At 39.0% G+C, this 25,817-nt stretch overlaps 1 protein-coding gene across 4 annotated transcripts in view; it reads left to right on the top strand.

Annotated features, from left to right (window-relative positions):
* The window catches only part of LOC102306986 (zinc finger protein 609), an 81,734-nt gene that overhangs the window by 1,054 nt on the left and 54,863 nt on the right, over window positions 1–25,817 (top strand). The gene's annotated exons all lie outside the window — the stretch shown is intronic.

Here is a 25,817-nt window from a genome sequence, read left to right as displayed (position 1 = left end):
CCCCCCCCCCAATGTTTGGAGATAAAAGATGGATCTGGGCAGATTTGAAGCTGCAAATTCCGCCAGTGAAGTGACCACAGTGTTTCCCAATCTGGGTACCGGGGACTCCCAGGGGGTCTCGTTAGTGAATTGCGAGGGGCACTTAAGTAGACATGAAAATGAAAGCCTGATCTTTTAACGTGCTACTAGTGATGATTTAGAGCAGAGTGTGAGGATCTGTGTGAATCTGTTTGAAACCACACGTATACTGGTGTTAACACACACACACACACACACACAGAGCAGTGTAAACAAGTGCTACAACTCTTGTTACAGGTTGTGGCTTCAGACAAAGTGCTCTGTATTACAGCTAAAAATTTTACAAAATGGTGGATCATGTTAATATGTAGCTATGGTAAGGACTTCCATGGAACCCCCCCCCCCCCCCACAAAAAAAAAAAAAAAAAAAAAAAACTAAACAAGTCACGTTTTGTCAGCTCATGTTCTTGGGGGTGTCCCATCTCAGTGAATTGAGTCATTCAGCTCAAGCACAAGATTTTCTTTTTAACAAGACCACTGTGGGCTAACCCTGTGCTCTACCCCATGGTCTGTGCTGCTCCATGGACTGTAACAGGACCACATTAAAGACTAGCAAAGTAGTCTCAGTCTAGTACTTAGCTGCAGGTTAAAGTGTTCAACATATTCATTAGTCAAGATACAAGACTGCAGTAGTGTTAAATGTATTTATATATATATATATATATCTATATATATATATATATATATCTCAAAAACGCTCCAGTGTGCAGAATTTTATTTTTTATTTTTCAACAGCATTGGTTCATTGGGAAAAAGTGAGACATGGTTTTAATTGTTGTGCAAGCTTGCAACATAAACGTGTCACAGGCTTTGCACAATCCTGCTTAATGTGTACGATGACCTAGTGCTGGCAGTCAATTAAATATGATTTGTTGAGGACATTTGTCATTTGTATTGCACATTTCTGTTTTTGCAAGCACAACCGCTAAGTGCTTACAATACAACACTCAAGGTCTTCCATGTGGCATGCCTAAGTGTAAGGATATCTGGCGTGGGTGGATGATCTCGCAATGAGATATTTGCAAGCGGTTGCAGAACCCCAAACTTCAGATATTATTACAGAGTACTCGAGGTAGATGGATAAGTAGGTGAAGCTGATGTCATTTTCCAATAATAGGTTATGAGATTGAAGTACAGAAATGAAACAAAATACAGTTTGTCCACCATGAAGCCTTAACAATTTAAATTTAGTGATAGAAGTAACCATCTTCTTACTTTAAGAGTGAAATACTGTCTGAGCCATCGACTGTACCATCCACCCAAGCCGTAAATGAGGTGAAACCAATGCAAATGAGTGGTTCTTTTGTTAATGAAATGTATTTGTTTACACAAAACTACTATAGTTGACAGTAACTGAATACTCAATCATTAAACATGTCACTGGTTTCTCAAGAGCCTCAGGCATTCCTGGCTAATGCTTCATTGACTATTAAATCAGGTTGGATACATTGTCTCGCGAAAACTCTGGACACCATTTGAAGACACTTTTCTGCACTGTAATATTAAGCTACTTTGGAATAATGTGCATGAAGCGTTTGTTCCCTATTCGGCAATGTGGGACGTGTTGGAAGTTGTTTGAGTCCAGGCCAGTCTGCAGCAGACCTGTGGTTTTCTCATACCAGCTTTTTGGCATAGAGGTGTAAGAGTTCCTCATTTAAGACTTGGTATGCAGTCATTAAGGCCTGGCGGGACTTAATGATTTCAAGTGACTTATGTGAAATAATGTCAAGTCAATAGAAATTCACGCACGTGACCCAAGGCAGCATAAAATGCATTCGTTCTGAGGTTTAGTGACGGTTCATATTATTTTCAGTGCAACTAGCCAAATAACCTATATCAGAGCGGGCAGCAAAATGATCACCTTAACCAGACTAACATTAATTTGCTAGTTGTTCCAATAAATGATTGAGGTCTTTTACGCTTGCTGGAAGAGTGTTTGGTCACTACGTATTATTACCGACTTGTTTTGTATTGATTTCTTTTTGAACACTTTGTTTTACCTAGAGGTTTATTACTCATTCTTCTCATGTCTTTGTCACATTGAAATCAATACAAAAGACGGTAATATAACAGTGTTAAGCCCAGAGGATTTGCCCTGAAATTGAATTCATACATGTGAAAGCACTGGTGTCCCTTTTAATAATAGCAATGTTTCCACAGAGCAAACATGTCCTTTGCTATTTTTTCTTTTGGTGGACAAAATTGAGCAATTTCACTGTAAGGCATAGAGCTGGCATAGCTTTCATTCCAGCTCAGTACCTTTTCAAAGGCAGTTCCTCTCAATCTGATTACCTTTTTTTTTTTTTTTTTAAGTAGTAATTTGTTTTAATCATTATAAGGGTGATAGGATCCTTGTTATAGCATGGCAGATAGATTTTATACAGTCTGACAGACCATAGCTTGTGAAGTGACTGAACACGAGAGCAACGCCACTTGAGGAAATTCCCATTTCCTTATTCAACAGTATGATGTCCTTGATAACTCAGCTGCTGGTATGTAATGTTTTTAAAGGACAGCAACTGACTGTAAAAGTTACTAATGTACGTGAAGGCACTGGGCTTTGGCTCAGATTTGTTTTGCGTTAACTGTGACCAGCCTTTCACCTTTTTAAAAATCTGTTGTGCCTCAGACTATATACCAAAGAAACACTGTGCAAGAAGAGCATTAAAAGTGTTTGTTTTGAGGTCCAGGGCATTAGATTAGTCCAGGACAAGGGGATTATGTTGGCTTTGTAAGGCTGCCGTCATGTCGTGGCCACACACCAGCTGATAGCAAACTCAGAAAGGATTTAACCTATATCCTCAAAGGTAGCTGGTCATTTGAAGGCTTACGGTGCCTTTTATTTTCAAACCACTTGAATTAAGCCTTTTTTACAGGTGCACATATATCCACATATTCAATTATACTCCTGGGTTTTACATTAGCAATGAAATGGATCATGAGGAATGAGACGCATATGGATTCCAGTTCCCTTTGTGAAGTGGCGAGTGCTTTAATGCAGTTAGTGTCAATAGGCAGGTTGTGATTAGATGAAAATCTTTGTACTTTAAAACATACATGCAGCGTTTCTACAAGGTTAAGATTCTTTTGAAGCGATCCACTCTGAGTGATGGGGGGATGGGCTTATTGAAGCACTGCAGGGAAGCTCTAACATGGAACGCTTGAATGCCTTCAGAAAAACAGCATTACCTACATGACCTGACCTCCAAATTGTAGTCAGTAATTGTTAATGCAATATAGCACTTGGTTAAAATAGCTACTTACCTACCTACCATAGTGCATACTGTGTTCCATTGGAACAGCTAACCTGCAGAGGTGCAGCTTTCGCTATTTCCTTTGCATGTGCACACAGTTGAAAAGGAGTGAGAGAGACACCTGGGACTTCATTTCACACTTCTAGCATGAAGAGAAAGTAGCATAGGCTTTGGTAACCCAATATGTTCTGATGGCATATTTAAATCCTTTTTTTGGGGGGACAACAACTTAAGAAAACGGTTGATTGTTTATATTTTTAGCCTGTGCCGCTGTGTGTTGCACACTTGGCTACCTGTGAATTTTGACTATGCTGTATCTGCTTGTAACAGCTGACTAGGTCTGCAGTGAGTTCAGACTTTGATTAAACAGTTCCTGTAATCAATCAAGTGCTCCGTGGAGTGTCCTGTCTTGTTTTCGTAGCTTGTGGAAAGAAAGGTGGGTGGACGGTTCAGAAGTGCTTATGTAATTTCCATCATCTTTCGATATGAACATGACTGTCGAGATTATAATGTAAACGGCCGCGGCAAGGCTTAAAACCTGCTATACACCTGAAAACTGCGAAATATTACTGAAATGCGTAATTATGTAATGCAATTATTAAAATGGTGGGGTTTTTTGTGTTTTTGTTTATTTTTTTATTTGCTTGTTCAAGCATAGTAAATGCAGGACAATGGAAACTGACAGTCAGAATAGATGACAATATTTATTGAGCCATCCATTGTGTGGGTGGGCTAGGGAAGCTTGTAGTGGGGGGAAAATGTACCTCATCTGGCCCCCAAAATAGATTTTATATATGAAAACTGATTGTGTGGATGTTGCCGCCGTCTGTATTTCCTGAGGCTACCATTTTGTTGACAAAGTTGAGGATGTGACAATTGTCGTGCGGGCTGTAATGTTGTATCAGAATATGCAGCTCTGCTTCAGGTTTTGCAGCTTTGATTGGATTTCTCACTTGTGAATTGCCCATTACAGCGGGGGAGGGGGGCGGGGGGCACTTTGAATGCTTGTTGCACAGCTGCTGTTTTGCCAGAAACCAGTGATCCATCTTTTCCTGGGATGTGAGCCCAGGTTACACTCAAGTCTCCCCCACACAGGCTATAAAGATATTGTCAGCTTTTGTGGCGCAGCACAGACTTGAGTGCTGCAGAAATGCTGTCTCATTTGCTTTTGGTTTGAAGTATCGTCCCGTGTGATTGTAGAAAGGAAAGCCACAGCAATTATGGGGGTCGATTCAAAAGGATAGTTGTGTTTCTGTTATTACAAAACCTTTGGGGTTTTTTACCACACCATTGCATTTAGTGCTGCCTTCACTCCTCCATTCATAAGCAGTGTGACCTCATTAATCAGTGGTGCATCACTTGTTCCTGACAGTGGTTATCTTTTCGCTGCTACATGCACATCTATAAATGGTTGATTAAAATAGTAAAGAAAATGCTACAATATAATATTATTTTTTTCTAAGTTACTCTACAGAACATACAGCGTATCCATTTTTTGACGCGAAGCAATTATGTCTTTCCCAGATATAAGCTCGCTTTTAGCTGTAGGAATGTCATGGTCTTTTATGAAGATATGTTTTTGAGTTGAGCTTAGTGTAGAGCAAGAAAGGTCTTTGAAGTGATGCGCGGGAATTCCTCAGAGCACATCAATAGTGTAGCGTGGTGGCAGTGAGTGGGAGGCTCTATCCCTGTTGCCCTAATCATACAGCAGAATCCACTGTCATCTGTAGAATCAAAGAGAAACTGTTGTCGCTCTCAGATGACACCAGCCTTGCTTGTTATATTGATGAGTAAATGAGAGAACATCCACAATTGCTGCAGTCTAATGTGAAAAACACGGATGATCAATTGGAAATTGGAACGGCAACCACTTTCAAAGAGCACCATTTCCTTCGTCAGTCTAAAACTGTGCAAGCGTTAACAGAGATCTGCTATCCTGTTTCATCCCTCTGCCCAGGCATGCATGGAAACAGATGTATAGAATTTTAATGTTGTTTTAGTTTGAAACACATTCCCATCAAAGCGGCTTCGGTTTAAAGCCCACCAAAGGGTTGTCGTTCGAGGTGCACAGCGATCATGTCCAGTTCCTTTTTACTGTGCATGAATAAAGAATTAACTGGGATTAAAGGCTGTAGTTGTTTGATTTTTGCAGGGCTCAATATATCATGGGGCTAGTTTAGTAGGCATTATGTATTTTCAGCTGTTCAGTAGTGAAAACATCACTGAAGAATTTAGTGCTGGATCTTAGAGCAACAGTAATAGGCCAGGTTTTTATTTTTGCTTTAAATTGTACAGTGATTTGAGCTTTACACTTGTGTTATCTGATAGAACAAACTGGAAATGGATGTATTGCAGATTTATTGGTGTTGGTGTAAATGTTTAATGTGTTGATATGAATTGTTTTTTCTTTGATAGAATTTAATACAAAAAGATGTTGAGTTAATTTAGAAACGTGTATTATTAGACAGCTTGTTGACTAGAAAAGTTTAATGTAGTAGTTAAAAATTTAAAAAGAGCTGTCTTGTGCTAATTGACCGATATCACTGTTGAAAACCTTTGTTGTCTAATGGCTCAGTAACACTAGAATAAAAAATTAGGAAAGCTGGCTTCTTGGTCAGTGGAGTCCAAAATCTTAGTGAATCCATTGACCTGGTTTACTACTGGTGACGGATTTCAAGTACTTGTGGCGACCACTTTCTGCCAGGGTCGCCTTTGGGGAGGGAACCTATTCACAAAAATTTGTGTTTTGATTCAGACTGACTGCAATCACTCTGAGGCTACGTCCACACGTACACGGGTATTTTTGAAAACAGAGATTTTCCGTTTTCGTTTTAAAAAATAATCCCGTCCACACGTAAAGGCAGAAATGAAGGAAAACGCTGCTAGGAACATGCCAAAGCAGCAGGTGGCGCTATATTCCTAACCGTGTAGAAATGTTGGCCAATCAGAAGTCTAGAAGCCTCGGTGGGAAAAAGTAAACAAAGCTGGGGCATAGAAGCAGAACTGAGTCGTATGTGTGGAGGGACAGTAACTGTGTGTGTATATGTAAGCATTTAAACACTGCAGAGAGTACAATTAACAGTATTGTAGAAATTCATTTCACCGAAACAATAACGTGGCGCACACTGTGACGACAAAAAAGGCGCACATCTTTGACGCTACGTTTTCTGCGTTTTTCTCGTCCACGCGTAAATGCAAAAACGGAGTTTTAGAAAATATCCACGTTGGCCGGAGTTTTTAAAAATCTCAGTTTTCAGTGACCAAAAACGCCGTTTACGTGTGGACGAAAGGTGCAAACGCATAGAAAAATCTGTGTTTTCAAAAATACCCGGGTACGTGTGGACATAGCCAAAGATTAGCAGAGGTTTGGGAATAAATGCTGTCCAATTTATAGACACAAATCAATTGCCAAAAATTCGCAATTGATCTGAGTCAGTCTGTGCCGATGAGTTGCTTATCTGTGATGCATTGTTTTGCAATAGGAGACTGCGCTCAACTGGTTGTCATCTAGTTGCGAAGTGGTTGTAATCTGGTTATATTCTCATATAAAAGCAAGGTTGCCAAACATCTATCATTTTGTAGTTAAGCCCCGCCCTGCCATAACTACATCATTATTCAGGGGGAATTTCCAGTCTTGACTGGACTTTGTTTAATGTGATTTCTTTGTGTATGTAAACAGCAACAGATTTGCGATTGTTACAGATTTCTTACAGTGAATCACTATATTATCGTAAAGAGATTTCATGTAATTGCCAGCTTCACCCTATTTAATCACAAACTGATAACAAACTGGCTCTGTTTCATTGCTGTTTTATCACCATCTTGACACACCAAAGTCGCTTTGAATAGTGGTTACAAACCTAGTCTCCATCTTTGAAGCAGTTCATTGCACAGAGACGCAGTCATTTTTATTTTTTGGTGCTACAGTCTCCCTCCACTGTTTTATCTAGTGTCACTGTAGCATAAAAGTCAGTATCAGCATTGGTTCTAAAAACCCAGTATCAGATGGGCTTTACAAAAAAATCCCAATGAAATCAACCAATCTTCTATACAACAGTCAGCTTTGGCACGTAGTTACAGGAAATCTTATTTGGGGCCTCAGGCTTCAACAGTACTAGTTGTTTGGTTACCCTGGGTGACCACATTTGGATCACTTCCAACTATTTTGTGTAGTCTGCTGGCAGTTTTTGTTAACTGGCACACTGATTCTTATGTCCTTTTTCTACCTAGGCCAACCAGATTGGGGCTGTTGTGTGCTGTTGGCAAAATATGCTTAGGTCTATGATAATAATCAAAACACAAAACAAGTAATGAACAAACATCAAACAAAAACAAAGGGGAAATCAGATCTGCAACATTGTGTTGGTTAGCAACATTATTCTGCGCTATGGGAAATTTATAATGAGACTCTTTGGCTGATAATAAGTTTATCAAAAAGATAATCACCAGATTACTTTGTGTAACCAAAAAATCTGACGGAAAGCACCACAAAATGCAAATGAATTAAAATACTAATGCCAGAAATCAGGAAATTTAAATCTAATCAGCCTGCAGGAAGTCATTATTATCTGTCCCTGTTCATTTTTCCAATTAATCTGACAAGACGCTGGAACAAATTCACTTATTTGGACAGCAAATGTAGGTCTTACCCCGATAAAACTGTGTTATGCGATTTCACAAACGATCAAGGAAGATCAGTGGAGAAACCCGGTTACTCTCAAGAGTAGACATCCTATTTAAGGTCGAGATTGTGGGCAGAGAAAGCAGTTAATCAAAAACACGCAAATGGAGCAGCACTCGTGCATAGTCTCGCAAGTAGTAGCTCTTGTGGCTTTAACATTAGTGGTTTGAACTGTCCTGACTGGTTTGCAAAAAAAATATGGGTGTGTAATGTTTCACTCAGCTGCTTAGGGCAGATTTATGCCTTCGTATTAAGATGCAGCAGTGTGAGGTTAACACAGGCTGTAAAGGGTTCATGGGAGTAATGGAACAGCTTAGTCTTCACCATCATTTTCTATTTCTTTGAGAATGTAAACAACATGAACATATTTGCTTTTTTTTTTTTTTTTTTAATCACGTAAGCACAGCATAGCAAATACATGAAGGTAAATTATATTACTTGGTTGGGAAATAAATACACAGCATGGCACAAAAATGTACAACACATCCATCTAGTGAGGTAGCAATGCCACGACAGCCAACGGGTTAAAATCCTACGCTGAACCATAAATCACTTCCCACGCCGTAGGCATCTACAAACAGGAGCAGAGAAACAACTCGCCAGAGAAGCATAAATTCAGCTTTAGTGTTATTAGTAGTGAAATGAAATATTAGGATGCTCCAACGTGTGAATATATCAGACTAAATATACTGCAGCTAAAAAAGAGCACACATGGTATGGTCTGCATATTGTGTGATTGGTTGTTTTAGCTTTTACTTGTAACATACAGTAATCTGCCGGAGAAAGCCTGTTTGCTTTGCATTTTAATTTGGCAGCCGCCATAAAAGAAAATTGATGATGCTGGGGAAAAGGGAGAACAAACAGGCATGGGGAATAGGAGAGGTAGATGGAGAATTGAAGGAGAATCATTTGCATTGGTGACAACACGAGGACAAAGCAAGCAAACCTCAGCTCTTATACTTTTCTAAGTGATGGTGCGTTTGAACTCCGACATAGCTGAGTTGCATTTTTGGAGGCGGAAACACATTTCCTTTAATGGATGACCAAGTGGTCACGGTGGCAGCAAATGTGTAAACAAGGATGTCAAATGTCCAAATAAGGCGAATGTATTTAAACTCGCGTTCTAAAGGAAAGCTGGTCTAGACCTCTGTCACATGGTCCAGCATGGAAGATGCACTGTAGCTCCAAATATTAAAAACTATATTAAACAGTATTGTTTAAGGTTAATACACAGTGAAAAGTGGGACCCCTCGTTAGCTATAACCTATTATAGGTATTGTGTAATACACAAGTCAAAGAAAATGATTTAATGTAGCTATTTTCCCCATTACAGAAATGCAGCATAGAATGCATTTCTTACCTCGCATACGATTTCCAGCACTGCAAACATTGGTGGTGATAGAGTGTGCACCTTAGGCCTTACTGTCAGATGTTACTGCCTACGTTTCTGTGTGTGTGTGTGTGTGTGTGTTTTTATGAGCAGTTGCGTTGTGAGTCTTTATGCTTCAAGTACAAAGTTAAAGTGCCCTTTAAAACAGAGGCAGCCTATTAATTTTCCCCAAGGAGCCACATGAAAAACTGGGACTGTTGTGGAGGGCCACGCCAATAAGCTTATAAGAGATACAATTAATATTAAGCAGAACTTAGTGTAGCCTGTTGGTCCCAGTTTCTCATTTGGCCCTTTGGGGAAATTGATTGCCCACTCCTGATTTAAGATGTGATTTTTACATAGTGTGCTGCAGATAATTTGTCAGCAATAGATTCCACGCTGTCAAAACCAGTTCTCTGATCGAGAGTGAATTGGGTCCAAATTATTGCTTACTCTTGATTCTTGTCATTTTTTGCACATGACACTTGTGTCTCTGAGGGACAGATCAGTGCAGCATTGATTGTGGGTAGCCACCATGTTAGAGTGACAATGCCATTTGAAGCCTCGCTTGTTGACTCGGCCCCTGTTAGGCAGCTGCTGGAAGAGAGGCAGGCAGTTATTTGAGGTTAATGGTTGTCCTCGGCCTTTCTCTAGTTGGACATTCACATGGCAACACCACAACTGTCTATGGTACAAACAGTAGTGCAGTGTATTAGTCACTCACCAGTGGCCTGCTGTTTTCTCATAGTTGGACTTTTGACACTCTGTAGGAGCGGTTATGCCAGTGTTCACTGTGGTGCTGTTGTTGCTTTATTACTGATTTCTATTGTTCAGTCATCCTCAGTGTAGTAGGTTAATAGAAGATTCCTCGTGGAATAAACTAGTATAAAAGCCTGAAAGGTCCAGAGAATTTGCGAGTAGATACCATTAACTTGACTGAATGCACTGTGTGCAGATGGGTATTTCACTTTTCACTAAGAATTTGTTGGAATCCTGCCTGGTGAGCTGCCCGTGCAGGAATGCATGTAATAAACAGTCGACAAAAGACTCTAGGGAAAAAAGTAGTGTCTTTATCGTTTCTGCTGCACACACACACAGACACAGAGAGCAGTGTTATTCAGGGACTTTCTGCTCTTTAGCCCGAGGCCATGTTCCTTTCACATCTCTTCCTTCTCCCTCATTTGTCAGTCAGTATTTAAGTTAATAAAACAAGCTTATTTTAGCTCGCACATTTCAGCTCCTTTTTCAGTTTACATTCTGGGTCGAGGAGGAAAACCTTAATATTGATTGATGGGGGAAAGATCATATATCAGCTTTTCAAAATAATACTTTAACATTTCAGTCGGTGCAAAGCGCTTCAGCACTGTCTCTCACTGGTATATGCATACTACACATGATTTAAAAAAAAAGAAAAAAAAGTAAGACATTATAATTTTGCATTCTTACTTGTGCACCTTTTCTCTTGTGCTTTTTTTCTAAAGTTTTCTCAGTTTCAACATGAAACCTTGATTTTTATCTTTAAAATGTTGGGAAAATACACAATGTTCATTATTAGTGATCTGAAATTAGTGATCTCAGGCATCTCTGTGTAGAATTTGTGGATCGGTGTTTTGTGGATGGCTACCAACTACAGCTCCGTCCTTACAGGCACCTCACTTGACGTGTCAAACTAAGAAAGTCCAAAGTCCATGAGGCTCTGCTGCAGGAGTGTTCTTCCAGAATGATAATTGTGATATCTTAAAATGAGGGTCCAGATTCTCTCTTAAGTAGTAAACCACGTTGAGATCTGGTGACCATGATGGTCATAGCATGTCAATCACATCATTTTGCCACCTATTGAATATTCAGTGAGACCTCGTGCTCTCTCAGTGAGGCATTGTTATCTTGGAAGAGACCACTCCCATTTGGATAAAGTGTTTCATAACAGGATAAAAGGTAATGAGGGTTAGCCCACACGTCTACATTGTGATGAGTGACTCATCACTTTTTTCCTGTTCTCTATAAACCATTCTCATGCCTATGGTTTTTGCAACACTAAACACACTTGTGTAATGAGAGGGTTAAGCCCTTCAACCCTCATCTTGAAATCCCTCTGTATGTAATTGTTATTCGACTGTTGTTACTGACAGTATGATTGTGCCCTGCATTGGAATTTTCAGCCAACTGAGAAAGAGTTGGTCCGTTGTTTTTTGGTACTTGCTGCATAGTCATCAGATATTCGCTGTTGGCAATATTTACCCAAACATATTTACCCAAGTTTTCCATAGATGTAAATGCAGATGCAATTTCCTGCCAGTCTGTGACTAAAGCTCCTCCCCGCCATTTTACTGAAACTGAAGTCTTGCAGATTAGCAATTGCAAGTTTACATGAAAGTGTTTGTGGTAGCTGTGATTTCTGTGTACTGACTGTCCTCTGATTTAAAAGTGTGAAAAAGGAAATGTGCAGCCTTAGTGCGTGCAGTATTGTCTAAGTCAAGAAATCAGTCAGTGATCTAAATTTGATGACTGACTAAAGCCTGACAGCAGATACTCGGAGTAAAGTCTCAAGCGAGGAGGAGCTTGATCGTATCACTTTGACTAACCACCTCAAGCTTCAGCCCTGCTTTGTTTGATTAAATTAGCCATTCTTCTTTGCTTTACTACAGCTAAATAATCAAAAAGAATAAATTGTGTGTGTTTTCTGAAACACCTTTTCCTGAATTTAGTGGAAAATGTCATGATGTCAAGTAAATTTGTGAGGGAGAATTCGCGAGGTCATATGGAAAGATACCCAAGGTGCTAAGGGAATCCAGCTACACTAGGTTAAGTAATAACATGTTGAAGCTGGTCTCTGTTGATGTTCCAAACAAAGTTCTTATAAGGATGTCAGCCACTCTGTAGCCAACACTTAACAGGAAGTTATTTTAAGCTTAGAAGACAAAGACAATACCTTGACGTGTCTGTGAAGGTTCTCAGTCATCCAGGTCATCGTAGTCAAAGGAGCTTGCAAAAGAAAAGCGTCTGGACAATACCTTGACTTTCTCTTGTCAGTGGGACATAAAAAAGAATCACCAGACAAATTTGGTCAAAACAGATTAAAAGGTTTCGGTAGTGTGTACACAATGTTTAACCAGAGGTAAATGGAAAAATACACTGGCCTTATTGTGACAGCATAGCTGGCACAAAGCTTTTGGGTAGTAGGGACCATCATCTGTGACATTACAGAGTTTTTATTGTGTATTTGTTTTGTAGTGTTTCTTATTCTCGCCTTAAAGGTTAGATTAATGTGTGGAGGTAGGTATTAGTTCATGTAGTTCACATCTGTGTATGCACTGTGATCATTTTATTTATAGAGCACTAACCACCATGGTTTGACTGTGGGTTTAACAACATATTTATAGTTTAGTATATGGAAACATTAAGTTTCCACAGGTCATGTGCATGACTTGTGTGCCTTATTGACATCACCCCACTTTGAAAGCTGCTGCTACAAGAAATTAAATATAGAATTAAGATGCTTTGTTGTCCTAAAGGATTGCTGGGTGTATCCAGTGTATATCCAATGCTAAAGGAGATGATAAAGAAAGCACTGAATGACCTCTCCTTGTATTTTGAGATTTCAGCCAGCTCTTAGAGATTTCACTTATATATTTCAGGGTCATTTCACTCAGTGTGCAGACTTCCTAAGCAAAATAAAAAAAGAAGAAGATAAAAGGCTGATTTCCTACTGCTAAAGCCTGGGTTGTTTATTTTCAACAGCTCACTGACTCAAGTTTAAGACCATCTCTAAAAAGCCAACGAGGTGCTGAAAAGAAAATGCCCATTAAACAGAAATCATACCCCATCATGTCGAAAGCAACTGAGCACAAGTGAAAATGATATTGAGGAAAAGGGCTGATGTCTGTGTGCTTATCAGTAGATGTTATTAAGTTGTATGGACTAGTCCTCTTGATAAATGTTATTAAAATACTGAAATGCTGGTGCTCTTGGATACACTTTCTATCATTTGGCCTTGTGTGTTTTCAACATAATGCATGCATTTCTCTACTGAGCTCCTGTTTAAGTATTTAGTATTTATGGATTAAAAACACTGCCAATCAGGAAGTTGCTTCCACTTAATGTTTGTTTACTTTTTTTTTGGTTTTGAATATGTCTATTTTTGAACCTCTGTTGATGGACGTGGATCTTTTGGTACCCAGTATGACAAAATGTCATCTTTTTCCACTTTGATTGTCATGTAGGAACACTATGTTGACAGCAAAGTAAGACAGATAGTCAAGACCAGACATTAAATTCAGCACAGCAAACACGTAACGCGAACATACCCTGAGGTTTTCATTTTACCAACATCGCATATCTTACTTTGGTGGGGTTGTAGATGTCGACCTAAAGTCAACACAAAGCACTTCAAGAGCTCTCTTATCTACACTTGTTATTCTCTTTCGTCTGAATAATTTAGTTTCGTTTAATGAGTTTGTGCTCTACCATTGCAATAAGCATTAGTAAACCAGTTTCATTTAGAAATTATTAAAGTGATAGCAGTCAAAAAAGATATGTCTAGATTGCACTTGATTTTGTCTAGTTTGTGTTTGATGTACTCGATAATGTTGCTAAGCAGCTTTTTTGTAATGTACTACTTGATCCTTTTTATCTCACAGTCTTGCTGAGTGGTTGTCACTTGCCAACAGTCTGTCTGTAACCAAATTAGTTTAGGCTTGATAAGACTACCAGAGCTGTGGAATGAAATTTCATACTCTTTGTTGAATTATCTTGAACCCCTATAGAAAGAAGACCGTTTTGTGTCAAGGGGAACCTCTTCATCAGCTCTAACTGATATTACCACAGAAGTTATTGCTATGGTCCCTTCTGTTTCAGTGTTTAAACAGCTCAGATGCTAAATATACTGTTGCATTGTAATGCAAATGGCACCATCTTTTTTTTCTGTTTTGGCTTAAAGGGCTCCATCGAGTGTTTTAAGTCTCACTACCTTGTGGAGAAATGTAATGTTGTCGAAGTCAATCATCATTACCACAGAGGAGATGTTACTCTTAAACAAGGCAGTTTGTCCTGCAGTATTAACATTCTAATTTTACCGCTTTGTCCTTGTTCGTGCAGTCTGTGTAGCTCTTTGAAGACTGATAAACAAAGCTGTGATTGGTTTTATTTTTTATTTTTTCCACTGACATTTTAAGATATTGGAAACAATTCCACCATGAGTGTTGTGCACATTTTAAATAAAAGGAGAAAATAGCCTAGATGTCTTTGTGCAGCTGTTCTCATTGACTTGTTAGTGTTGGGGATTGAACAGATATATCAGCTGTTGGTGATTCAGAGTTCGCAGCTGGTAGTTTTTAGGCGTTAGAAGATTTTACATGTGTGTTATAAAAAGAATTGAAAGTTGAATTGGGCTGCTTTATTTTATTAACTGTCTAGATTATATTGTTCTACCACAAAGTGCTGGTTAGTGGAACATATCACTCAACCCTGTTCTATATGAGGCTTAATGCTAAGTAGTTATTTTTAATGAAATGCAGAGTATTGGTTTAGTGTGTTCTTTTAAGTGATAAGATGTTCTTTCTATCTTTGACTGCTAAATAGGTGATAAAGCCCCTGGTGTGGTATTTGTGACGACGTTCCACTTTCATGTTGGTGTGCAGAGATGACAGGCTAGATGAATACTTGTCATCTTGAAGTGTTCCTGTGCCCCACGCGCAAACATATAGATGGATGCAGTAATATATTAATAAAAATTCCTTAGCAATATCAACCCTAAAGTCTCTCAACTGGGAGATTACGCAGTCAGTGTGCCTATTGTGCAGCTGGCCATGGATGCAAAGAAGAGTGCCATAGTAGATGCTGCGACTGCCGCTACATCAGCTTCCATTGAGACAGAGTGCCTCAATTATAGAACGGAGAGAGCAGAGATAATTAGAAGTGTTTTGAGAATCTTAGAGACTAGCGTTGGTAATTCAGAAATCATGGCATAGTGGAATGGCTCGGCATGTTAATGGAGTTGCTCTTGTTTCTGCTCGAGTCCTCTTTGAGCAGAGGAAAAATCAATATGGCTCTTTGTCAGTGTTTTAGGATTGGGGGTTTCTTACTCTCTTGCCAACGTGTGCGTGTTCTTTTCGCTCTCTGCATCAGCTCTAACCACAGACAAGCCACAGTGTGAGTATTTATTTCTTCTCTTAGGTGAGTCTAATTTCCTTTTAAAGTACCCACCACTCTTTGACTACTTGACAAAATTCAGATGATCTTTTAGTGCATTTTTATTGATGTTTTCTTTTCCATGAATAGCGGTGAATAGTGTTAACACTGTGCTGAGGTTATTTCTAAGAGCATTTCACTAATACTTTGTGACAGGCAGAAGAATTTGATTTACTGGGGCAAGCATTTCCGTTATCAAATGACCGTAAAGGCACTTGATGTTCTGTAGCTTTGAATCATCTGAGGCATATGTTTATTTCGAATAGCCTGATATTTATCTCAATTTGATTACAATTCACGCAGAGTTGCCTTAATCTGTCAAGTACTTAAAGCTCCAGATCAAGGCTTTATTCCTTCTTTTAATCTATTGATATCACTATCAAAGGAGGGGGAGGGGCGTAAGCTGTAAAAATGCAGCACCTTATAAAAATTAAAGTAGTTGTTAGCCCCGTCTGTTGTGCCATTTTTCATTTCTTTAATCTGGCAGCTTTTGTTGTGCAGAGCGATCATCTCAAAGTGCTTTGTTTAAGCATACAACATAATTACAGTGGCTTCACTAGGCAAGTAGATTTTTGTATAGCCCCCAGCTGAATCCGTTGGCAGTTACCATTTCCCCACTATTAGACATGTCACTTCAAGATGTCATCTTTTTCCATCCATGACATTTCCCCTATTACTGCAGTCATCTGCCTTAAATAGATACTACTAACAATAAGGTTTTATAATTAAGGAATTTGGTTTCTTCTTGTAACAGTTGCTTGAAAAGTTTGTACTGTTACTGATATGAGTGATTGGCACTGAAGTTAGACTGATTTGTAAAGTTACAACAATGCAGAACTGGCATGATGTTCTGTTGGTTTGGTTATCAGCTGTGAGCTAGACACTCAGAAGTCCATTCACATTTCCTTCTGGAACAAAAATGCAAGAGCTTTAGCGAGGCACACGTTGGAACGGTTTGACAACGCACCAGTGCAGAGTTGGTCTTCAAAGCAGGGCGAACACTATGCCAATTTTATTAATCATGCAGGATGTATTAACTCGCTGCCAGAATCTGCTGTTTGTGTGGTCACAGAAAAATAAGCCTGCCACACATGGAACTTACAATGAGAGTGAACACTAAGCCTGGTCAGTTTTGTCCCAGTAATAATGGATCACTTAAGTTAATTATGAATGTGTTGCTCTTGTCGGTATATTTTGTGATATGCCAAATATTCAACTTTCCTCAAGTGCTTATTAACAAAGACTTAATCTGACTGGTGGCAACATATTTGCATGTCTGCATTCATCAATCAGACAGTAATTATTAGGAAACCTTCAAAATCTCTCTGGGAGTGATTGCAGTCAGTCCAAGTCAGACTGGGAAGGGTTGTCTCAGGTGACCTGTGCAATCATCTTGCAGAAGTGGTCATAAATAAAAGGTTCAATAGTTTTAAATGATTTTTTTCCTCCATGTTTTGCTCTGACATCTACAATAAGTCGCAGCAAAAATAAAATGTTGTCTCCTGGAATCTGCAAAGGCTTGTCTTGGTTTTTGTGCACGCTTTAATACACCTGCTCGGATACGGTGCTGAGAGGGTGTAATGTCAAGAAGTCAGTTTCCTAATGCATCTAACCTTTTCTGTGAGCAAATAGTTTAAATGTCAGTGTAGTTGATCACATAATAGATTTTATTTATTTAATATTCCAAAACGGTCTGTGGGGCAGCAGAGGTAAATATTTGTAGTCGGGTTTAACATTTACGTTGGCATTTCAGCTGTGATCAAATGATGACTGCGTTGCCTTATTTGTCCACCTTAGTGTTTATGTACTGATGTGACATTGATGCAAGATGTAAAAGAGTGTTACTTCTGTTCTGTCACCTAACCCATTTTACTGGAACACTTCTGTGGACAATATACTTTTTAAAGCGGCGTTGTGTAAGAGCTTTAAGTTTTGCTGCCCAACAGCAGCTCTTCTACATCTGGTTTGGTCTGAGTCATTGTTCTGCCAGTCCAGAAATCGTGGAAGACTACTGCAGAAAAGACTGGAAGACTTTATATTAAGAGGTTATAGAGTGTTGAGTATAATGTATTAATTAAAAAAAAAAAAATAAACCTTTTAGAAATGGGAGATTGTAAAATTTATCTTCACTCATATGGAAGGCAGCTGTCTAGTGAGCCTCCATTTGCTTAGCATTGTGAGTTACTGTTGTTGGCCTCTTTGCTGCTCAAGATGCTGGCTGACCCACAGACTCCTGATTCCCATCACTTTGATTGGCTGCTAGTGTTTATTTTTTGATAATCAGCTCAAGCACACAATCCAATTACACAGAGGTTAGTTTGTGAATGCGCGCCCTGAGTGAAATTAAGAAGATCTGAGAACATCTGTAGGCGTTGGGTTTTAACCCCCCACCTCCACCCCTCTGCCCAAAGTATCCATAATGACATTTTACAAGACAAAGTAAGCATTCAAGTTGGTCTTCTTTTGTCATGTTGGGCTTCTACTAGCAGTTAAAGCCATAAGATTTGTTTTTTTTTGTTTTTTTTAACACGCCACAGACATCTAAACAAGGCATGTGAATATGTGACATATCACACCAATCAGGGCTGAATACATCCGGTTAAACGGTTGGGTTTCCCTACTATTATGACAACAGTTTTTTAAACAATTCCCAGATCAAATGGACAAACAAAACTGTGCTTGATGTTCTCTACTGTTTGTTACCACATTCGTTACAGCAAATGGTGGAGACAGCATAGTCAAGTCAAAAATCAGGTTTAACTCTGGTTAATAACAGTTACATTTGTTACTGTTAGTGCTGTCTGAAGATCCTCGAGTAAAAAAATAATAAGAGTCTTACACAACCACAGTGCACTAAATTGCCATCTGAACAAACTAGAATGAAGATCTGGCAGATCTTTCTGAACCTACCTGGATATTAAGAATTTATTATATTTATAGCTTTATATACCTGGCCAGTAGCTAAGCCTTGAATATGGAAAGATTAGAGAATGCCAATGCTGAAGTGGACTTTATATTCAGCATTGAATATTTAGTATTTGTTTATTTACACAAGGCAAACTGTCATTGCAATACTAAATTATGTTATTGCAAATCAAAGATTTTCCCTCGGATGTGAAGCTAGCCAGGAGCATCGACATCACTAATAAGTGGACCTATACATTCTGTGAATATGGGGGGCAGCCAATTACCATTACCATTATTTTTGCACTGGATTTATGTGCCATTGTTTGGTTTAATAATAATTTAGAAGAAGTAAGCATGCAAATGAGTGTTTATTTGCTATACTCTGCTTCTGTGTTACAGTACAATCAATTTCAGCCATAAGCTAAACAGCACAGTGGTGTTGCTAGGCAGAATATTAAGAACAGATTCTAAGGGAGCCTTGTTACTGTTTATCTTATTTCCCAGTATTCTTTTTCTTTTCTTTTTTTTCCTGTCATGGACAAATTATTTCTGCCTATTTCAGAGAATGGTCAGCTGTTTCCGAATATATGTAAACCGTGACACAGTTTTTGTTCAAATGTAACTGCAGTTACAATGTGTGGCCCATTCTTTCTTTTCTTTTCTTTTCTTTTCTTTTTTTTTTTCTGGCCTGTCCCGTTTTGCTCTTTTGCCATCAGAATTATTGTCTAAAGGCGAAGAAAGATGCCCAACGGATTTACTTTACCAAATGGACCATCCCAGCCTTGCCGTAATGGTCTATTTGATTCACCTTTTAGTGTTTATTTTATTTTATTTTTACTTTGCTAAACACGGGACAGACTTGACTGGGGAAAAGGGTTGAGCCCTCCAAGGAAGATGCTCCTGGAGGGCTCAACCTGAGGGTTCCCATTCTTTTTTTTCTTTTTTTTTCTTTTTTTTTTTCAAGAACCAAATGTTGTTGGTTAGCTGACTCAGAACCTTTTTTGTGCACAGGTAGCAGTTATTCCTCCATTATATCTTGATCAGCTGAGCAGTGAGAGAGTCTGTAGTTTATTCCAGCTGCGGATTTTTCTGTGAGTCAGCATTGTGCAATCAAAGGAACTGCAAAACCCAAACTGCAGGCGCAACATTAAAGGTGACCAGTTAAAAGTTTGGGTTTTTTTTTTTTTCTCAGAGAGAGAGAGAGAGAGAGCTTGGGCTTGGCAGTATATAGAGACCTGGCCATTAGATGAAGGGAACAGTGGTGCATGATCACAGGAGCCTTTGCAAAGGAAACAAAATTGCTTTCATAGCATGCAGTCAGGTGAAGACAACTCTCCAGGAGGTTGGCATATCATTATCTAAGCATAGCATAAAGGGAAGACTTCACAAAAAGAACTACAGAGGGTTTACCTTAAGGTACAAACCAAGAGCCGAAAGACCAGATTAGACTGGACATGGCTTCCAGCGGTACTGGGTCACTGGTGTTTATTGATGGTGTGACAGATGACAAAAGCAGTGGGATAATCCAGAGTGTACAAAGAAAATGCTGTCTGTTTAGATTCAGCCAAACGTAGCAAAGTAGATGGGACGCTACTTCACAGTACAGATGGAAACTGACCCAAAACACTGTGTAAGCAATCCGGGCGCTTTTGAAGGTAATGAAGTGGAATATTCTTCAATAGGAAGTCAGTCACTTGATCACAATCTAGTGGAACATGCATCTCACCTGTTGGAGATAAATTAAATACAAAAAGACACCTGAACTAAAACACACAAAATAAAGGCAGTTAAAAGAAACCTCAGAGTAATGTTGGTTTCAGAGTAAAGGCAGTCCTCAATTGTGATTCTTTCCATTTGTTTAATTATATTTGAGCAGCTAAAAGTGGGTTCAGCAGTCATTTTAAATGGAGCTAGTTGCTGGAGACTAGAGCTGGGCGATATATCGAGTTTTTAAAACATATCGATATATTTTTATACGAGATATAAGATGTGACAATATCCTTTATATCGATATAGTCTATGTTACGTTATACTTATAGTTGTGGAGCCGCAAGTTTGCCTCTCTTTCGTCTACTTTTGTCTCTACGCAACATTACTCCGCCTCGCCTCTATCCTTCACTGAACACAACTCCCCCTCCTCCCCCATCGCTTCACGTGCAGGCAGCGACAAGATGGACACGGCAAATCTCCGTTAACGAGTTACTGCGCATCGCCCCATGCGTGGGGCTGGACGGCGTCAACGTGTTAACGAGCTAACCATGCTAACGAGCTAACCGCGCTAGTCCCTACGGGCTGCATAGCCTAAAATCCTTTCATTCTCTCAAAAGTTGACAGCGCGCCTTATGTATGAATTCTGGTTGTGCTTGATGGCCGCAAACCGATTTTATGTGGTACGCGGCGCTCAGCAATCTGTCAAAAATGTTTGAGTACGATTTTGGTCAGCTACGGAGCTGCACCGCTTGATAGATTGTCGGCGCATTACGGCTACCGAGGAGCCTCGCGGAGTGATACGTACTGTGTTCAACGTAATATTACCGTATTGTGTGTGTATAAGGACCATAAATAGCACCTGTAAGACGTACGTGGTTATGAAGTGGATTTCAAACTCCAGGCTGTCAGTCACGCAGTAAAACTTGGAAATATATGGGCTCAAAATGTGGTCATAAATATGTTGTACTTGTAAAAAAGATTTGTGTGTGCGTAAAAAAGATTTGTGTGCGTAAAAAAGATTTGTGTGTGCGTAAAAAAGATTTGTGTGTGGTAAAAAAGATTTGTATGTGTAAAAAAGATTTGTATGTGTAAAAAAGATTTGTGTGTGCGTAAAAAAGATTTGTATGTGTAAAAAAGATTTGTGTGTGCGTAAAAAAGATTTGTGTGTGGACTTAGAAAAAAAAACCCTGCAAGTTACAAGTACGGATTTTTGACCCTATTTTTCTTCCCTTCATCTGATTGGTCAATGTCATGTCAATCACAAATGTAACAATCCAATCAGAGAACAGATGGGTTTGGCTGTCGAGGGGCGCTTTTTTTGAACTGCAGGTCTTTGAAGGGAATAAATGCCCTTTTACATGCCAACCCAGCGTTTTCCTTCATCACCACGAAGGAAAACAGTCTGTGGTCGTCCGAGTTTGGTGATTTTTATGTCACAGGTCTACATGTTTAATACAGGGACTTCCACAGCCTTTTCAACAGCGCTGCGGACCGCGGGGTGGGGGCGGGCAGTGTTTTGGAAATGACAGTCTTCATTACAAAGCTTTCTTCGTTATGAATTAGCATACATGTTTTTATTGAACATTGAGCAGGTGCATCTAGTACAGGTAGAGCAGCTGCAAAAACCCATAGAGCCCAGCAGCCAGCGTAACAAATTCTGGATCCTTTGCTTTTAGTTAGCAGTTAGCATTAGCAGCATCCTGCGTCCGATGCGAAAGGACCTTTATGCTGCGCACTGTGACTCATAGCAATGGTTCCGGGTCAGCCCTGACTTTGTGCTAAAGTAATAATGGTATTTCTAACCACTGATATACCACAACTTTATCCTTTCAACATAAGGGGACCTAACTGCTATTGGATATTTATATAGCGATCCTCCAGCTTCAAACGGTATCACCCTTCAAGGACCTGCAGTTCAAAAAAGCGCCCCTCCGACAGCCTAACCCATCTGTTCTCTGATTGGATTGTTACATTTGTGATTGACATGACATTGACCAATCAGATGAAGGGTAGAAAAATAGGGTCAAAAATCCGTACTTGTAACTTGCAGGGATTTTTTTTCTAAGTCCACACACAAATCTTTTTTACACATACAAATCTTTTTTACGCACACAAATATTTTTTACACATACAAATCTTTTTTACGCACACACAAATCTTTTTTACACATACAAATCTTTTTTACGCACACACAATCTTTTTTACACATACAAATCTTTTTTACAAGTACAAAATATTTATGACCACATTTTGAGCCCATAGAAATAGAGCTGCTGTGAAATCTGTCTGTCTTTGTTATTACGCTCAGCGTCTTTTAGTTTACATTTTGACTGCACAATTGTGAAGTCTTTGTTATGCACAAAAACAACATTGTTTTATTTTATTTATGGAGCATTATTATTTAATGAATGCTCATAATTTATTTTTGAGTAATTTTTCATGTACATCTGTGCTGAATGTTAATAAAAGTGCCTGTGTGACATCTGGGACACAGCTTTTACTAAGAACTCTTTTTGTTCTTACTTTATGGCTTAAAAAAATATCGAGATATATATCTTATATCTCCATCCAGCTAAAAAATATCGAGATATGAATTTTGGGTCATATCGCCCAGCCCTACTGGAGACTTTTTTCGTTAAAGGAAACATCTTGTTATTGAACTACTGCTGCACAATAGAAGAAGCAGGCAAGAAGTTACACAACCATCAAATTAACGATAACACAATTGGAAGACTGCAATCCAGAAACATATGGAGCAGCCAAAGCATGTGAAAGTCAAACAACGCTAAATGTAAAAGGGGAAAAACAAAACATTGTGTTCAACCAATGGAAAAAAGAGAGAGAGTTCTAATGTAATATAGATTAACACACTGTTACACACCCAGATCACTCAGATTCCTTCTCTTAATTCAGCTTTTAGTTTCCACAATACTGTAAAAGTAATATGCATACACATTTTGATGCTCCCTTGTTTTGGGTCATTATGCTCACTGCATTTTGTTCACCTGTTATACAATATGAAACTGAGAATTAAAGTGGCAATATGAGCAATTTTAGGATGTGGATAGTGGAGCTGAGTTTTTTTCCGTTTTTTTTTTTTTTTTTTTGTCAGCTACACGAATGAAATATGAAGTGAATGCGCATGGTGCATTTTCCTAGCACAAGTGCTACTGGATATCCCTCACTGTTCAAACATTGTGCTTGATATAGAGAGTCACAGCTATGCAGGGAATGCATTTGAGATTTTGCAGGTGTTCTTCTCTGTGAGATATGGTAAACCAAATCTCTCCTCCAGCCCTGCACGACAATTTAGAGCAACTCTGGAGAAACATCTTTCAGTCCTTAATAAGATGTGGTGCACTGAGTTCAGGATGAGGTAATAATCATTATGACTAAGTATGCACCTCAATAAAAAAAAGGAAAAGAAACCATTATAGCATTATATAAGCTTTTTTTATTGTTATTATACCAGGAGCTGCAACAAACAATGCCCTGGGCCCCACTGGTAGTGCTATTAAATATGTGTTTATCATGGGATGCAATAATCTAAATGAATGGGTTTTCGTTGCCATGTGTCTCAAGGATCTCTGGGTTTGTGATAGTAGGATACAGTAAGAAGGTTCCTAGCAGAGATAATCATGCTTAATTTAAGGGCACGTCTCATTTATACCTTAGCTGAGTCCTTATCTGGCTGTCTGTGCTATCAAACAATAATTACCTGCTCTGACTTTTGATTTAAAATGTGTGACGTCCATTTCCAGCTATTTTTGTCAGATTTTGGAGAATTACCCTCATTTGAGCCCTTAATAGTGCAGTCATATTTTCTCTGTCAGGTACAGGTGGTAATAATAGTCACTTGTCATATTTCCCATTGTGTCTGTGTGTTATTTTTCACCTTTCCATTGTATTGCTTCTGTCTGCTACACTTGGTAAGCAAAAAAAAGGGAAAATGAGGCTGGCCGGTGCCTCAGTAGTCATTTTCAGAGCCTTGTTTACAGACACATACTCTAGCAGTCACATGTAGAAAAACCACATTATGTCAAATCTGAATTAGCTGTGTTCCACATGAAATAATCCAGAAATCACAACCCGCTGTCCTTTTTCTACACTCTCAAGGCTAAATCACCCCTACATGGCCTCGAATAGATAGCTGAATGAAACTGGATCTGTGAAGAGAAGAAAAAAAAAAGGGGGGGTGGGAGGAGGCTGGGGGTGCAAGCACTGTGGGAGTTACACAGCCTGCATGCCTTTCACTCAATGGGCCACTCTTTGGGACATTTCCTCAGTGCAGATTTTTCAAAAGGGACTTGCGCTGCAGCTCCAGCAAAAGGGGCAGTACAGTGGGTCAACTGCCACTAGAGTTACAACCTCTCTTTTGTCGAGGTGTTGGACAAATTAGACCTCACAACTGTTTACCCAGTCATATAGGGACAGCTGCATCACTCCGCCCCTCCAAAACCTGTCACTGATGGTCGTTCCTTTGGGGAGCCATCTGTGAGGAGTAAGCAGCGATCAAATGATTGCTCAACAGTTTTACCTCCGTCACTGCTGGGGGTGATCATTTAACAGAGCGAGATGTGTGTATTCTGTGATCCAGCTGTGATGTTTCCACTGTTTTTCTTGATGGAGCTAAGTCAGGGTACATGTTAAAATGAGCTGGTAGGTGTAAGTGTGCACCAGCATCTGTGCTGCATCCTTTAGATTTTTTTCCCCCCTGAGGAGGGTGTAACTGAACTTATAAATATAGTCTTGTGTGGGTATGTGTCATAACTGGATAATTTGGTATAAAGAATAATTCTTTGAGCTCTTCCATTATAGAAACATTTATTTCATTTAATTGTACTAGCAGTAATGAGGCAGAAAATATGCTAATATCTCCATGTAATCTCTTTGGGTGCTGTCACAGTTCTTGGTGGATGCCACAGGATTCAAATGAGCCAAATACACATGAGTAGAAGTCCAACATTCAGATGTGAATTTTAATTATATTGGTTTGTGGTTTTTAAAAAAAGTCTGCATTATAAAATTATAGGTTTTATGAATAAAGTAAAAGTAAAATGCTTTCTTGCCATTTATTTTTTTAACTGGCAGAGTTTGATATCTCTAGTAACACACTGTGAATGATGTCCTTGATTTTCATCAGTTCTTGACTCACCTTTATAGAAGCACTGTTTAATACCAGTTGTTCATTTACGCATTGATTGATTGATTGTGAAAAAGGTTTGCTCAATCCGTATAGCAAATTTTATTCTGGATTTTAATCAAATTTTCTTTTTACATTTTTACTCCACTACTACTACTACTTGCATTTACAATATACATAAATTTTCACAGAACATCCCATGCAACATTTACATCTGTTTGCTACACGGCATATTGCTGCCGACCAAACTGCAGTTGTTGCAGTTTGCATCTCAGCGACACATTTACATTTCTGAGAAGGTTAGGTCCAAGCTAATTTGACTGGCAGATAATTAGATGTAGCTAAAGCATAATTTTACTATGAAATGTAGCAGAAAATGAAAGCTAATCATTTTGTAGACCCACCTGACTGTAAATAGTTGTAGCAATAAGCATCATTTTTAAAGGAGCACTTTAAGCAGGAATAGATGTTTGGGACATAAGCATGAAA

This window comes from Haplochromis burtoni, unplaced genomic scaffold, assembly GCF_018398535.1.
Source record: "Haplochromis burtoni strain Fernald_Lab_line unplaced genomic scaffold, NCSU_Asbu1 Contig_343, whole genome shotgun sequence".
Taxonomy (NCBI): Eukaryota; Metazoa; Chordata; class Actinopteri; order Cichliformes; family Cichlidae; genus Haplochromis; species Haplochromis burtoni.
The sequence above is the reverse complement of the archived record's forward strand: the minus strand, read 5'-3'. Positions and strand labels throughout refer to the sequence as shown.